The following is a 12,971-nucleotide window of genomic DNA, read 5'->3' as shown; positions in this document are numbered from 1 at the left end:
ATATGATTATCATACCTTGGAAACTCATGACCACAATCAGGATGGGTCTTAATCCTATTACTGGAGTTCTTTATAAGCAGAATGAAAGTCAGACATAAAAAGAAAGCCACACACAGCAAGAGGCCAGACATCAAATGGGAATGGCCCGGCGTCCTCCGCGCTCTCCCCGTGGTCCCTTAGGGTGAAGCCCCTTAGGCATCGTCAGTGTCAGAGCAGGAGCTGGGGCTACCGCCACTGCCACTAACCGCCCAGGTGCAACAGAGAATCGGAGAGCGACTTCATAACCTCGTCACAGCTTCCTCAATCTGCAGCAACACCCTGTCAGTGGCCAAGCTTTGTCTATTTTTCCAAGCAATTGTTATCAATGCAAAATTATAAAAAGGAAACTTCAAACGCCTTCTCTTTGCTGTTGGCAATGGTCTCCTTTTGGCAAGAAAAGGAGAAAGATGTGATTAGATTGTAGACTGGAAATTTCCTAAATGTGCCTCATGCTATATTTATGATGACTGGATTAAATTTCTTTACTCCCAGGGTTTGGTGATCAAGTTGGGGAACAAACAAAAATGAAAGAAATAGAAAAGAACATTTGCTCCTAATGTTGTGCTTCTCAGTAGAGAAAATTAATTTTTAAGAGCTACCTTATTTTAACTGGAAGAAAGAAAACTCTGGCAAGGCAGCAGGTGGTTTTAGACTTGAAACAGAAAAATAAACACAAATTCCTCACACCTTCCAGTTCAAAATGTTTCTTTGAATTGAGTCCAACTGAGTATCAATGTCTCTTGAGCACGGAGGTCTCTGGGTGAGCTTTGAAGTGTCAATACAATGGCTGCCTTTATCGCTTTGGGTCACATATTCAAAGTACTACATTTCTGAATAAGAAGCAAAATATCTTATCCTCCTTTAGGCTGTAAAACACACACTCATGAAAGCGACATCCATTGGGGATCACGCAATGGAAATATCACAGTGATAATAGAGCCAAAACGTTTGGTATCTGTTCCCTAAGAGCAATTTTATGTCACCCAGGCAGCAGGAACAGTACTCTGAGGTCTCCTCAGAATAATCTGCCTATTTTAGATGAATTACAAAAACATCAAACTAACTGCATTGCTTAGGCTATTTCTATAGATGTGATTTTAATTTTTCTTCTATGAAAGAAGTTTTTTCTCTCTCTCTCTGTTTCTGGAAGGTAGAGAGGAAATTTGTCTTCCTAACATGGTTTGGAAGTTCTGCAAAATACTTCATGGTCTGCTTTAATAGGTATGAAATGGAAGTAGATGTGTCAAGCCCTCCAAATTATACAGCACCAAAGACAACATTCTTGTAGAATACAGTGTTTTGCCCCGGGGGTGTATCATTCACCTTATATTCTGCATTGTTTGATATGGGGGCCTGTGGAGAACAGTTGACAAATGAGTGTACCGAGTGAGTACGCATGATCAAATGTTTGCTGTGAGGAGCAGATTGTGTATTCATCATGCAAATAACAGTAAGACCTAATGCTTATGTAGCACAGACTTTGGCCAGGCCCTCTTCTAACCCTATGGGAAAGACACCATGATTACCTCATTTTATATATGAGAAAACTGAGGTAGAGGTTATCTACCTTGCCGGTGATCAGAAAACTACTAAGTATCAGAGCCAGAATTTGAAACCAGGCTCCAGAATCAGGGCTCTGCTGTTTACTGAGAGAGACCCTGTTCACCCCCATCCCCACCCCCACCCCCCATTAACAAAAAGACTTAGAGTGCCTGAATTCTGAAATGCAAGAAATATTTGGTAAAGCACTTGATTTATTATACAGACTGGGTCTTTCAAAAGCAAGCACTGGATATATTTTCTAGTAACTTTTAAAAATATAAAATCAAATAAATTGACAGTGGCATCTGAGAAAGAAAATTTAATCATATGGCAATTACCTGTTCTCTCTCAATACAATAATAACACCAAATCTGCACAAAAATAAAGAAACACAAGGAAGGCATGTGAGTAGTACCACACCCTACCTTTCATTTATTTTCCATCTCTTACTTTTAAATGTATCACTTAGTAAAAGGAAAGTTACAGCTTCATTTTGCCATATGTTTCTTTATCTTTAACATAATGAGAAAGTCAAAGTTAACAAATGGTAAAAGGAAAATCTAGGTGAAAATCTAGATTTATAAAGAATAAGCCAAATATCTGAAAAGGAAGACAGCTGCTGGAACACTTATTTTCCTATTGATTTTATTCATGTGCTTCCTGATGGTGCTGAATTAGAGTTTTTACTTTTGTCATAATGTCTAATTAAAGTAAGATTTTCAGGAACAGGAGAGAGAAGTAACAGTGTGTTATGTAGAACTTTTATAACATAATTCGGTTTTATCAAATGCCAAAACTATGCTTCTTGAAGTTAAAACAAAACATTAATGACTTAAATGTGCCAGGCAACTGCATAACATAGTTTTCCCCAAGGTGTATCTTGTACTCGACAATGTTCATACATCATTCTTAGATCCTGACAGATAAGATGAATGTAAAGATTTTTTCGAACTAGTAAGATATGCCAAAGTTCACAAAAAAGGAACAATTGGCAAAAGGCTTCTCAATGAAATGGAACACGCTTACACTTGAAATAGCTATTGTTAAATATTGGGAGATAAAGGCATTTGGAGGGAAATTGCTTGGCGAGGTCAAAAATAGTGAACATACTTTAGGTTCAGCTTGGACCTGCTACCTCAAAATGAAAGTCACAAATAAGAGTAAAGAGATTATCTTCAGGTAGCAGGGATAAAAATTGCCCTCCTGGAAGCTTTTACGAAAACAAAGATGCTCCCCAGTTGTAGCTAGATAAAAACATGCTAAAAAGCAAAAGCATTAAGAGAACTGAAATTATTTCTAGAAACTTTTTAGATTTTTTGGAGGTTCTATAGGAAACATTAATTGAACAGACTAATAAAACTACCTTCTTGGAAAGCTGAAAAATCACATGAGAGTGTCTACTGATCAGGAAGAAAAGCTGAGGCTGCATACAACTTATTTTGCTATCTCAAAGAGAAGTTGCACAAGAGCATTGCATATATTAATATATAAATTCTTTAGGAGAGAATGATATCAGCCTCAAGCGGTGGGGAAGAATATGCCCTGAGCCTGCAGCTGGATTCCCTTCCCCAATAACAAGTCTAGGGTACACCTGAGACAATGCTTTCCATTAAAAAGTGTCAGTATATATATTAGGAAATGTGCAATATTTAGTTTCTCCATTACCTTCTCTTTTATTTACCCTGCAAATAACTCATATTGTACAAAATATACACTAAAAGGGAAACTTTAGTCAAGACTGGAGAATGAATTTAAGGAGCAAAAAAGGTCGAATGTTTGTGCATGTGTGTGCAGGTGTGCATTAGTGTGTGCACTTACTCTGTGTACCTTTCTATTTCTCTAGCAGACCCCAGGAGAATGAGAGGTGCATGATTTAACAGAGGGATGTAATATCAACAAGAGCTTTTCCTTATCCTTTGCTCTAGCTGGCTTTGAAGATCAGTGATTTTACCAGCATATGCTGCCTGTGAGAATCCGTAGCAAAGAGCAAAAATTAGCAACTAGGCACAAACAAAATAGGAAATGCAGGGGTTGGCAGTTTCTGCTTCTCCCTGTCTCTTCCCTCTTTCCACCTCACAATCTAATCCCGCCTGCCTGAGATTTGTGGACCAAGAACATGCATTAGAGTTTTTTTTTTGTTTGTTTTCAAGTAACAAAAATCCACCTGGGTTATCTCTTTTGGGAAGAAAAGGGGTTAAATGTAGGGATGCTCAAGTGAAGAAGTGAGCCTGCTGTGCAAACTATTCCTCCTCTTTCCATCTGCCTCTCTTGTCTCTTTCTCTCAGCACATCATCTCTCTTTTACTCTCTCTCTTTATATCTTCGCTGCACCCTTGTAACTTCAGTTTGTACATGGCTTTAGATATTTGCATGCCTGATCCAAAGCATCTTTCAAAATCAGAGAATTCTATTTTTGCTTGCAATTCAGATCCCCAAGACAGGATATGTGGTTGGTCCCATCATCATTTTGTACCCATTTCTGATCTATATTTGATCACTCTGGTCAATTGTCCATCCTCAATCCAATAATTTGGAGAGTGTCCTATATCCAAAATATGACACTTTTGCCTTTTAGCTGAGCTTGCAGGAAGACTTTTTCTCTTAGAAATTGTTAAGTAGCCAATATCCTCATCGCTTGTCAAAAACAGACCTAGTTGCTACCACTAACAAAACTCTTCTCAAATTTGATGAAAATTTCATTTTCATTAAAGTTACATGGTCTATTCCCTGATTTCTAAAAAAAAAGGGGGGGGGTGCAATTTCAAAAGAAAGAAAAATCAATTCTTCCAAAACTGGAACTAATGAAGCTCTTTAATTTGTTCCCCTGTGTTTTTCATAAAGTTCTCATGCTTTTCATAAAGGGATTTAAACATTAGAAGGATTTCACAGTTATTGACCATCATTCATCATTTCTTGAATTCTTCTCCCCTCATGAACAACATGGAAGGTACTAAAACTGGGATAATGCCAAGAAAAAAACAGGCACAAGATGATCTATGACATATTCTACTCAGTCCCCTTTAAATAAATCCAGCCTGGGTGTGCAAACCAATGAAGAACTTTAGGGGAAACCACCACAGGTGTTTGCGCTTATTCTCTACAATAGGGGTTGGCAAACAAGGCCTATGGGCCACATCCAATTTCTCTGCCTGTTTTCATAAATAAAGCTTTATTGAAACACAGCCACACCCATTCACTCACTATTACCTATGGCTGCTTTCGTGCCACAGCTGCAGAGCTGATTAGTTGCAACCCACAAAGGTTGACCATTTACTCTCTGGCCCTTTACAGAATGGTTCTAGGGCCCCTCCGGTTTCCCTAATCCACTGTCCTCACTTTCCTGATTTCTCTACTTCCGTTGTGTCCCCCTATTTGGCTCCCTTTCAGCATCTTCAATCAACCTTAAGTTTGGGCTTGGTATTTCAAATTTACTTCAACATAATTTATGAGTTTGGTTTCCTTCGTCAGAATTGTAAACCAGGGCCTTCAGTCACCCCATCCTCCACCCCAGAATGGCACAGCTGACAGAAAAAAAGCACAACACATTGCACTCTCTGTTTACAAAGACAAAGACAAATGCCTGCTCAGGTACCAGTTAGCTAAGCTGCTGGTAACCGTGAAAGACTGAGCTCAGCCCTCCCTGCTCTAACCTGCAAATACTCTCAACAGAGTAGCTGTGGTCACTGCTTCCCCTCCCCAAGAACTGCACAGAGATTCCCTTGGGTTGCTTGGCTTTTCGTCTTAAGGTCCTTCTCTTTGTATAAACACAAAACTCCAGGTTCCTGGGTCATCCAAGCAAGTCAAATTTTAGCCCCTTGCCTATCAGAGGACACAGAGTGTTCTCCTGAAGCCCATCAAGTTTGCGGTCAAGCTTCTCCCTTTGCAGAGAAACATGACAGTGCTCTCCATAAAGAGGGAGAATTGGAGGAGACTGATGGCTTATGCAGCCCCTGAATTGGGTTCCTTCACCCAGAAGCTGATAAGGAACTTGCTAACTCTTACAACCAAATTCAAAGAAGGCTTTTGCAGGGAAGTGTTCGATGGTGAGTTCTCAAGAGAGTCTAAGCTTTCTTTTGTTTCATTCCTCTATCTCCTCCCCAGATTTTTTCTTGTTTTTCCACTGGGGCTTTGATCCAAAGACAGTTGCCCAGGTAATCACATACCAACATATTCTTAACCTAAACCACATCTAGTTGCTTCTGTATCAAGTCAGCACCAAGCAAGAGCAGGACCAACCATGCTGGGTGGCTGTACATGCATTTGGTGACAGGGTCACTCCACACATACCTGTCCCCACCTCTGGAACTCTATGTGGAAGGGGATACAACAGCTAAGCCCTGCCAGGCAATCACACTACAAATCAGCACCTAACCCCCAAACCTAAGGACAGCAGTGCCTTGCCTCCAGTACGAGACTAGGCTGTGACCCAGGTCCCGGCCCTAACCCAGCCCCAGCCCCTGACCCAGCCCCCACAGCCCACCTGTACAAGAACTGTCTTTGGGTGAACTCTGATGAAGGGCTTCCTGCCTTGGGGAGGATCAATCACCCTCTAAGACCTCCTTTCATCATCCCATGCTGAGCAAAGACAAAATCTCGGTACAATCTCTCACCCACTTCCTTAAAGGTCCATCACTACATTGCACTGTGTGAGAGCTCTTCCGCCAGTCACTGCGAAGGTGACATGTACCAAGTACACAAGGTACAACACCTCCCCTTCTAACAGGTTTCAGACATGGAGTCCTCAGCCTTGCCCTCCTATCACACAACCTCAGTATCTCCTGGTGCCCACGTTTCAGCCAAGCAGGTGTTTTCCCTCCTAAAGTTGAAAACCCTGAGTGACTATGATTTCAAAAAGATTACCACCTGACTGCTGCCATTGCTGCCAGATCCCCTGATCAACTCCACAGCCATGGACCGTCACAAGGCTAGATCTCCAGGTTCCTTAAGCTCAAAAGGACCATGGGAGGGAGATGTCCCCCCGAGATATGCTCAGCAAATTTTAGTTATATTCAGTGCTATTTGGCCTGCAGGATGCATCTAATGTCTTTCAGAAATTAATGGAGAGATTGCTGAATCTTTTTCCTGGACAGACGCCAGCATGACAGGGTAACATATTTCCCTGACCTGACCATGCATACATCTCTGTTCTGGGGGGGATATGGTCTGGCTATGGCAGCACTGCCTCCAAGCCAAGCAGAAGAAATGTCTTTCAAGAGCCTGGAAATGCATTCCTTGTCATGTTCTGTGTGACTGAAATATCCACATATTGCCAAATTATTGTCAGTTCTGAGGGTAGTCCTCCAAGATTAGGACACCCCACAATTCCTAGGCATTTGGGGAGGTCATCTGTGATTAGACCCCTAATTCAACTGTTCCTCTGCCCCAACAAAAGACCTGCTTACCAAGCAGTGTCAGCGTCACTGGTCCTTTGCGGTTCCGATAGTCTCTAGGAAGCTAAAGGTTTTACTCATCCCTGCCCTGAGCATCACTGGCCTCAGTCCAGTCCAGTTATACATCATCAGCATTGACAACCAGAGTAACAGTGTAGACTGTTCTATCCAGGAGGACTACCTGCTCTGATGGCCCCTACTCTTCACCTATTTCCCAAGAAAATGCATCCCAGCCAAGGTCAGTCTCAGTGGGTGGAAACACATGCATTCAATCATAGCACCTCCAAGGCCAGAGGCACTATCTCAAGTCGGATAGTGCCCCTTGAAAATGTGTTAAGACCTTCGTCTGCCACCTGGGACAAGTGAGAAACCCAGAGAATTTCAGCCTGTGCTGGTAGTCACGCTTCTACAGTTGCTACCAGAAGGCCATTATGAATGTCAAATCTCAGAAGCCAAAATAGCCTGGTCCAACAGGGGGGACTTCCCAAGGCATACCTAGAGGCACAAACTATTGTAGCCCTCCAGCCCCACGGCAGCTGATAGAGCGAGGCTAATGTTACTACTGGACATGTGCTTAATGAAAGTAGGGCATATACGAGTGTCTCTTGGTGTCCCTAGAGGGAAAAAAAAAAAAGCAAAAGCTAGTACCTGCTCTTTAGGAACAGGACTTGATATAACCTGTGCCCAGCCACAGAGACACATGCCCCATGCTGCCATCCTGAGCAGTCCGCAGAGCCATGCAGATGGTCCACAAAACTCGCAGAGACTTCACACCCACCAACGCATGCTCAACAATGCTACTTTCTGCAAAACTCGGGTGTGAGGTCAGAGACAGACACCAAAGAGCTGCCACACTGTTTCCTGACCTCCCAGTGTCCAAATGTCCCCAAGACCCTGACCCATTAGACTTTATCTGAGACCTACAGCACTTCTGTGTGTAGTAAAGAACTCCAGCATGAGAAATGAAGAATGCCTTTCAGTGCCTACCCTGCAGTGGTGCACTGGACTGGCTCATACCAGCTTGCCAAGGCCAAATGTTAAATTTTCCGAAAGTTTGTGACTCACTTGACATCACACTGGTAGCTTAAAATCAACTATCTAGGGAGTATTTACTGCACAAACATCAGAAAATACTACAAATCAGTGTCTGTATTTTTCCAGGGAGCCAGCTGTTAAAGATTTACCAGAACTCCACTATTCCTATTCCACCCCCACTGCACCAGCCAACATTCCCTTGTTTTCTAAGGAGATATTCCAGCTTCTAGAACTGTTCTGTCACTTGATCACCAAGTCCCACCTTCTTGATGCCTTCCATGTCTGAATCTACCTGTTTATCGTGCTCTCCCTGCCACAGAACAACAAAGAAACAAAGGAAATCAGCTGTTACACCTCCCACCAACACCACATCCGATCCACTCATCAGAGAATTCTCTAATCATTGATGATACTCCTGTGGTAATACTAGCCATTAGCACTGTAACTATTCTAACTCCCGGCCCCCTCAGCTAAGGTCCTCCAAAAGGAATGGTAAAATGTTTTTAAAAGACAGATTAAATTTTAAGGTGGGCATTTGAAAACATTTAGCAACAAATATTTTAATTCCAGACTAAGTCAAAAGGAGCAAATTCCCCACCAAAAATCACAAAGTAAGACTGAATCCTCAGACAAGCTGCTTCTGCAAAGTGAGAAAAAAGAGCAGCTGTGAATGTTGGCCTCGAGCCAATTTGATAAGTTAAGGATCATCTGCGGCTGTTCATGGAAATTTTAGTGTTCACAACTCCTCTCTTTAAGATCTATAATGGGGATTGTTTATCCCTCACGGTTTTCAATTGATTTCTCTCCCACAGAAAGGGAAATAAACCTTGTTCTAAATGTAAACTCTTCCAGACTGCAATAATAACATGAGTGGATGAAGCCTTTCTTTTCATTATTTTGATAACTACATTCCTTTTGCTTCCTGCATGTTTTTTTGTGCTGATGAGACAGAAACAAATACTGATAAAAGGGCTAATTTATAGATGGATTGCTCCTGCAAGATACACATAAAATGTCACTCCAATTTTTAAAATCAGCCTCGCTAGCCCATCATAATGTGGAAGTTTCTACCATTAGAGATTCATTCATTTGTTTTTAAAAGTACTACATTTAAAAATTCACATTTTAACATGAATCAAATTATACAAAATTTGTAAAACATAAATTCTTCATTGTACAGTCTTTGTAGAGTGCCCAGAGTTTATGAGGCCCTGTACTGCCTTAAAATGAACACACGTATAAAGCTTGAACTTAATACAGGAGACAACTTCATGAAGGATGCATTGTTACTTCTAAAGTGTCTCTGCAGATAGGATCAGGACAGGTTTATAACCCTGTGGCAAGGTAAGAGGTTAAGTAATACACCCAAGATCACACAGCTAGTAAGTAATCGAGTTTAAGAGTCGAATCAAGATCTAATTTCAAAACATTACATGCTTTCTTGGGGGAGTAGACATGAGGAATTAATCTCAGATGATATGCAGTGATCCCAGGAATAATGGGATGTCTTTGTCCAAATGATTCCTACTTCAGAACTATAAAAACTTACCTGGAATTATGCAAAAGTCCTTGGCCAGACAGAACATACTTAAGGATTTCCTTTTCTGTTTCTTAAAACCCATTTATTAGGGATTGACAGGAAGGTAATAATGATAGTTTTCATTTAATAATACTGTATTTGGTGGAATCTGTTTTTCACTCACATATAGGAGAACTACATGTGGTAGAAAATACAAGTCAATTATCAAACTATCTTGCTGCCTTGGCAACTGGAATGTCAGTGGATGAGAGGTGACCCGAGAAAGGTGATGTGTTTGCTGCAGGGGGAAGCTGGCTGAAGCCCAGGAAGGCTCAGGAATTGGAAGCACACTGTTACCCAAAAGCAGGAGTGCAAATTGGATATGAAAACAAGGGTATCAGTAGAAAATCTGTACAGAAAGCACTTAGAGCCCCAGACATCTCTCCCACACCACTAGAAGATGGAGGTTTATTTTCTGAAAAGATTGAACCAAAGAGATTCTGGGCTTAGGGTATATATAGAGCTGAGGATTGGAGTCTTGTGTTGAAAATATGGGGATTAAGTAAATGGTGCTTCTTTCCTCCAGAATGCTGGTAGAAACACTTATACCTTTCCTAGAAACCAACCAAACCAAGAGAAAAGACTTAAAAGTATTGGCAGTGGAGAGAGGGGCCCTCAATCAAAAGACCACACATTGATAAACATTTCCCGAATACTACAATGATCTATCAGCTGTTTATTGCCTCATTCTTAAAAACGAGTGGAAGCCAAGGACCACCAGTCATTTGAGGAAAGCCTCTAAAAGGAAAGAGAGAAACTAAAGATACTGAACAAAGTAAAAAGTAACTCATGGGAAACAGAAACATCAAGTGAGCAGATAAAAACTGTATAAACTATAATTGAATGCTCGGAAAGGGAAGATAGTATACTTAATCCATAAAATAGGAATAGAAGACTGTAAACATAAGAACATTGAGGGGGAAAAAAAGCGTTATTAGAACTTTAAAAATAACATGACAGCAAAAATGAAAATCACAAGAACAAGTCAGGAAGCAAAGTTAACCACTCCTGGATGAGTGATACAGCCCTCAAACCTGTCTTTGAATTCAAGATCAGTTTCTCTCTCTCTCCCACCACTGCCTGCCCCTAATATATTCTCATGGATGGTGTCTGTGATTTGAAGGATTCAATTGAGGCATTTTAAGCTTCTCTTAGATCTGTTACATCAAAGCGCTTTAAATTCCATGAACAGTGAAACTTTATTGCCAGACTCTGCCCAGAAATAGGTTTCCCCGTCCCCTGTTCTCCCCTCCTTCACAAATGCATTATATGTGATAATTTTATAATATCAATTGCCTACTGGTTGTTTTCCTTTCTTTATCTGGGGAGCTAACACAAATATATATGTATATATCCTTTGGAAAATAGTTGCTAGAATTAGGAAGAGATGTTGACATGTTCCAGAAGCCGATCGCACTAACCCAGCCAGCTCCAGCCACAGAAGGCAGCCCCACCCTGCACCATTCTGTGCTCAGCCCTCCAATTACCAACCCCTTCAGCACATTCCTTCTGCCCTTGTACGTGCTGACAACATTGGCCTCTTTCCTTTTATGTGGTTGTTTGAAACTTTCACAGCAGCCAAAACTCAGATTTAATCATTTGATTCTGAAGCACTGTTTGTACCAAATAATAACAGTATTTAAGTTCAGTATGAAGAGATCTGAGTCTATGACAACACTGTTGATCAAAGTCATTCTCACAGCAGGGGTCTGGCTTTGTGGATAAACCTGGTTTTAGAAAGCTTTTAGACTTTTAATTTGGCTGTACTGAAAGCTTTAACTTGTTTTCGTTGCCATTGTCCGAGACACACTGCAGTTCTAGAAAGACTAAATATACAATGACTGGAATGGCTTCTAGTTCCATTGAATCAGGAGAAGCATTAAGCAAAACTTCCATTTCAATGGACTCATTGTTTTTAGTGGACTCATTAAAATAGATGTGTTTTATAAAGGCAGGGCAAGTTGTCCTGCTGTAAGCAAATTCAACACCTGAACCCATAAAACAAATCTGCAGGAGGAAGTCATCTGTACCACTAAGATATTTAATCAATGAGAATTTCTTTCAAAATTGAAATCCTTAATCCACCTAAACTACACCCACATACTTTGCCATTTATGAAATGTATACTTTGGAGCATAGCGTTTATTTCCTTGAGAGTTACAACATTTATTTGATAGAATTCACAAAATAATTTCATGTATTTTAGCTCATTCAATCCCCTTTATGGCCTTGTGAAATACGCAGAGCAGCTCTTATGCCCAGTTTATAGATGGTGAAATGTCTTGCTATAATGATTGAAAACAGGCTTCCTTCAAATAAATTTTCATTCCTTGCCTATACCAGTGCTTCCATCAACGCCTGAAAGCTCAATACTGTTTCTGGAATAAATATAATCCTGAAGAAAATGTTCACTTCCAAAGTAATGTCTAACTTAAGGTGTTTCCAAGAACAAAATTTATAAGAATAACCCAGATGGGGAAATACTAATGCAGTGAAGGTGCTATTTTGCTGACTTCCTGGAAGAGAGAAAAAGTCTCTTGAGCCATACTCTGGACTGAAGTCATCCCTTGGATGAGATACTAACCTGGCTTGCTTTATCTTTATAATATCCCTAGTCCAGACATGAACAAGATAAATAAATATAAGGTAAAATATAATTAATGATAGGCTAATTGGTAGATGGCCAGCCTGAATTGGTATAATCAGAATTACTGAAAGCGATTAAAGAAATGAGTTAGTTCTACTATTTCGAATTACACAGAGCAACTCAAAGAATGCCAACAAAATGACTTGAGTGGGGAAATAAGTAAAATTTATTATTAGCCAACAACGCGTTTCTTAAAATTGTTGGCTTTGTGACAAGGGTGGCCACATTATTTGGTAATTATCTGTTTCCCTGTATAACCATCTCCATCCCCCTCTCCCTCCCAGGGTAGGGTCTGAATTGTATTCATCCTTGGGCTGCCAGGGCCTGTTTGGTACATGCATTGTAGGGAGTCAATAAGTGTTTGATGAATAAGTTAATTAATGAATAAATAAACTGCCGCTGAATGGTTGTTAGATGCATCTTGGCAGAGAAAAAAAGCACGACTGTAGAGTCAGAAAAACTTGGGTTCACTTTCCAGCACTGCCAAACAGTAGCTGTGTGTTCCTTAAGTTTTCCAATCTCTCTGGGACTCTGTTGTCTCAAATGTAAAAGGAAGGTAATGCTGGGCGATGACGCTACCTTACAGAGCTGTTTCAAAAAGAAATGAGTGAATACTTGTGAAGTAGCCAGCACATACAGTGAACACTAGGTGAAACTATTAAGCATTTTAACCTTTTTCCCTGACCCCTTGTACTATAAGTTTACTTTAACCGTGAAAAATATTACAAAGCAAGCAAAAC

The 12,971-nt window shown here is 40.6% G+C and overlaps 1 long non-coding RNA gene across 1 annotated transcript in view; it reads right to left on the bottom strand.

Moving 5' to 3' along the window:
• LOC119507282 overlaps positions 1 to 12,971 on the bottom strand; it is a 205,320-nt gene that overhangs the window by 61,703 nt on the left and 130,646 nt on the right. The window lies entirely within an intron of this gene.

Source organism: Choloepus didactylus, chromosome 12 (genome assembly GCF_015220235.1).
Source record: "Choloepus didactylus isolate mChoDid1 chromosome 12, mChoDid1.pri, whole genome shotgun sequence".
Classification (NCBI taxonomy): Eukaryota; Metazoa; Chordata; class Mammalia; order Pilosa; family Megalonychidae; genus Choloepus; species Choloepus didactylus.
This window is presented reverse-complemented; position numbering and strand designations above follow the sequence as displayed.